This window comes from Octopus bimaculoides, chromosome 14 (genome assembly GCF_001194135.2).
Source record: "Octopus bimaculoides isolate UCB-OBI-ISO-001 chromosome 14, ASM119413v2, whole genome shotgun sequence".
In the NCBI taxonomy this organism is placed as follows: Eukaryota; Metazoa; Mollusca; class Cephalopoda; order Octopoda; family Octopodidae; genus Octopus; species Octopus bimaculoides.
In genome coordinates this window covers 10,379,216-10,383,724 of record NC_068994.1, presented here as the reverse complement: position 1 = coordinate 10,383,724, position 4,509 = coordinate 10,379,216, and the positions used below count along the sequence as shown (strand labels likewise).

The 4,509-nt window shown below is 38.6% G+C and overlaps 1 long non-coding RNA gene across 1 annotated transcript in view; it reads right to left on the bottom strand.

Moving 5' to 3' along the window:
* Positions 1-2,514: 2,514 nt before the first annotated feature.
* The window catches only part of LOC128249359 (uncharacterized), a 5,024-nt gene continuing 3,029 nt past the window's right edge, over positions 2,515-4,509 (bottom strand). Inside the window, exon 2 of the long non-coding RNA XR_008265455.1 lies at positions 2,515-2,843. This is a non-coding gene — a long non-coding RNA (uncharacterized LOC128249359). The remainder of the gene's footprint in view (positions 2,844-4,509) is intronic.

Sequence of the window (4,509 nt, the reverse complement as noted above, 5' to 3'; positions counted from 1 at the left end):
GCAATGCTGAAGTATTGATAGTTCAAAGGAGCTTTCCTCAGGGAACACGATATGGTGCACCAAAATGTGAAAAGGGGCAGACAGGTAGCACCCTAAAGAAACCAACCAGTACCGCCGGACTAGCCTTTGTGCAGGTGGCATGTAAAACACACCGTTTCGAGAGTGGCCGTTACCAGTAGGAAGGGCATCCAGCTGTAGAAACTCTGCCAAATCAGATTGGAGCCTGGTGTAGCCAGTCCTCAGTCAAATCATCCAACCCATGCTAGCATGGAAAGCAGACGCTAAACGACGATGATGATGAGGATGACTTGGAGCCCCGACTTGGAACCTCCAAGAGTGGATGCCTACAAAATAGCTGGAGGTAGGATGCAGAGAAGCTGAAAATACAGTTTAGAGTGAAGTGCAGTGGAAGGAAGGGGGGAAAAAAAACAATCGATGGCCCAGTGCACCATAGGGAGCCAAGTGCTTTAAGTACTTGACAGGTACTTATTTCATATCCAAACAGATGCAACTAAATGCTACATGGTCATTGTTTGCTAATCACTACACTGATTCTACCTATCATCAGGCTAAAAAATTAAGAAGTCATAAGTCAATAATAGAGATAACAATGTAAGTGTGATACCACATTAAATACAGCAATCATCTGATGATAGACAAAAAACAAAAAAAAAACCTGAAGATGGTACACCAATCAGGTGACTGAAAACAGTAAAAAGATAACCACTGAGGTCATTGTTCCAAATTTCTCAGCACAGTACATAGCCAATGTACTAGTATCTACAGTTGAAGATAAGGTAGCTGATGGACAGGCCAATATCATTGGCTAACCAGCAAATTGACTTACCTTCCAATCATTTTCTCAGGGGTGGGTGGGGAGAGGGTGTTCTTTTTGTTGTATTGTTCTTCCCTCTTCCTCTTCTTTTATATTATTTTTATAATTCGAAGTCAAGAACTTCCTCTGCCTTGAAGACTTTTTATCACTTCATTGCTTTTGTCGACAGATTTTCTTCGTAATCAATTTTGCCAATTTGGAGATCGTTGTGGTACTTCAACCCTGAAGCCAGTCCTGTACCCAGCACACAAGGCATATATAATCAAAAGTGTTCAAACTGTGTCCATCGAACACTTTAATTTTCAGACAGTGTTCATCTAGGATTACATTTAATTAATGTAGCCTTTCACTCATTGTTTTTCAAATCCTACAATAATATAAAATGAGATCTGACAGCTATTTCGGAAACTACCAAATGGACTCTCCCACTGGTTTATTCACTGGTTGCCCATGACGCATAGCAATTTGGCAATCTGTATAGTTGGTTGTCGACGAAGTTTTGTTGAAATTGTTTTAAGAAATGTTGCTTGTTTTATTGTTGAAAGTCGTAGCGGAGGTGGTTTAATATGACTACCAGTTACGCTGCTGCAGCTAGCAGCGGCAGGCCAACCGGCGACATGGGAATGAGAGAGGTGAAGGTGGAAATGGAGAATTTGAAGAAGCATTTCAAATATTTTAAGAAGGAGGGAGACTGTTTGCGGGTAGACCCACCAAAAGAAGTGATGGAAGAAGCAGAAAAGAAAATAATCACATATAAGACTTTAAGAGTCGTCTCCAAGAAAATAGAAATAGCGGAGAACGAAGTAATAGAGAAGTGTCTGAAGGAAATCTCAGAGGAAGTTGTGCTGTTTATGAGAGGAAAGAAATACGGAACGGTGAAGGTGTATTTCAAGACGGAGCAAGGAGCTAAGAAATACTCTACCATGCCTCTGAGAACGGAGGAGTGGGCCCTTTTACCAGTATATTGCGGTAGAAGGGCAGCGAGAGTGAGGATCGGTAGAGTGCCATTGGAGATAGATATGGAATGGCTGGTATCAGCGGTAATATATAAATGCAAGGACGAGGTGGAGATCATTAAAGTGGAGAGGTCGAGAGAAATCGAATGGTGGGGTTTTGGGGTAGAAATCCTAGCCCACGTCACCATACCGGACCTGCACAACATTGCTGAGGAATTAGTGCTTCCCGATAACACACAGTGCAGGAGTGTTACATTCTGTTGGTTGTAATACAGTTCAGATTGTGGTGAAGCACTGTCAAGTTCAGTTTATTGTAATAGACATAGCATAGCCTTTGGTGAAATAGTGTAATGCATAGTATAGATTGTAGCATAGTAGTTAATAGTTAATTAGTTGTAAGAGTATTTTATTGTCTAGTCAGTTGGCTGTAATATATATTTAGAAGACAGTGCTCATCTTTTCAGGTAGCATTCAATCACCCTTACAAAAAATTATGAACTACGAATGGTGTGATCCTTAAGAAACTTCATAAACTATGGAGAATAACCAAGACGAAAAAAAAAAGTTTGGTGTACAGAGATTTGCTTTGCTGTTAGTTCCACAGAAATAGTCCAAGATATTGCCACTGCTGTTGCTTTTAACGAGCAAAACCTTTGAACTTTGTAAAGAATTGGTCTTTTCCATGAAGGAAGCGGTTACTTAAGGCAAAAGTTTTTCCACAAATTTCACGGTGATAGAACTTCTCTGAAACCATTTTTAATTCATTGGAGATAAAAGTCCAAACTGATTCTTCTGTTGTCTAACCGTACATATAAATATGTATATATCAACATTAGCACAAATTTTTGTCTACGTAGCTGGTAGTTCTTCAAAGTGGAGGAGAAAATCTCTATATACATACAGGGTTACATAATATAAGTGACCAAACTTTCCTGTGCACTTACACAACTCCCACCATCTCAGTCTGCAAATGTCACGTACAGTTCCTTAGAAGTTTTCTAAAGCCAATGACTGTTCTGTACTGACATTGTTGGTTAGACACTGAAATCCACCTAGAAAAAAAGAAAAGAAAAAAAAACACATTATTGCAGAAGTTGTAGAGGACAGCTGACAGAACCAGATAAATGGGGGCATGAGTGCTTTTGGGCACTGAGGGCAAACTAACGTATACATGCAGAAATTAGGGACACAATTAATTAATTGAAATTGAGAAACGAAGTTAAAGTTTAGAAGCGGTGATCCTAAATTTGTCAATTGTGTAAAAAAAAGAAAAAAAATCATGGCGCCAGAGGCGCTTTAAACCGGCCACATCCAGCCCAAATATTCAAACCATCTAGATCTGGCCACTCACACCTGCCTTACAATGTCATTCCCAAAATAAGCAATTACGTCATTGAAGACTTTAAGCTATGAGAATGTATGATTAAACTCAAAACAATGTGAATTAATAAGGCAGTGCGTTTGACAAATTGAATGTCAACAGGTTAAACGCTGGTCATGAAAAGCCCCTGATGTAAGATTAATGAATTATTCTTATGCGTCAGTGCATGGAAACAAATTTCTGGTAGCTGAAACAAACTCAAAGCAGTCTCATTCAAAATAATTCAGGTTACTAAGTTGACAAAAAGAACAAGAAAATGAGATAAGTACAACCCATAAAACATACAGAATGGACATTAAGACAAAATATTTGAGAAAATGCAGCAACACTGTTTATGATAGCAAACACACCACAACATGCAGAATGGATATTAAAACGATTAGGATTCATAAATGACACATACCACCCACTTAAATCTGTAATTTTTCACTCAACAGTCAGAAAAAGTATAAGACAATCATATAAACTTTACCGATAGAAGGTTACCTCTGCCGGGTACACGACATTGAAATCAAATCAAAATGTAGAGCAGGAGACACCGATGTCCAATGTGGAAATAAATAAGAAAGAATGCGTAGGTGCCTAGGTATACCTCAACTTAAGTCCTGTTGCCTTTCCCCCGTTAAAGACCTTGACGGAATTCTAGTTGATGTGCCTAAACTAGGATTTCGTCAAGAAATAATGGGTCGGTGAGGAGAAACCCTCAGCTTCAGTCTCTCTGTCCGACTTACATTCGGCCTTTGCGAACATATTTAAAAGCATAAAAATTAATAATAATAATAATAAACATTATCAAAGTTTATACTGAAGTGGAAATAAAATGTGAAAATATGTGCAAATCAGTAATTTTAAAACAGATGTTACGTCGGTTTTCGAAATAAATCGCACAGACTGCAACAAATTAACGACGTTTAAGTTGAGGTAAGAGGGAATAAAAGACGATACTGTATAGAATGACGAAAACACGAAAAACGGGATTAAGCGTAGTCCAAGATGCAAATAAAATATCGAAACCTGTTTGTTGTAACGTGTCACTGTCCCAGCGAATGAAATTATAATGTCGGAAATTAAAAAAAAAACGGACGGAATTCTGGTTTATATGCAGCCGCCTAGAACCTTATTTCTTTGAATTTTCAGAAAATTCTTCTGAATTCACACGAGAATTCATAAAAAAAAAAAAAATCTGGGTGCGTGTTATTTTTAGCACCTCTCACGACCACCTAATACTTTTCACGTTTCTTTGTCACGCAGACATGTATCGTGTCTTTAAATATTTTCCCCCCTATAAACACAATGGACTGATGACGCGCCCAGCGGAGGTCCATTGTTGGGATTCA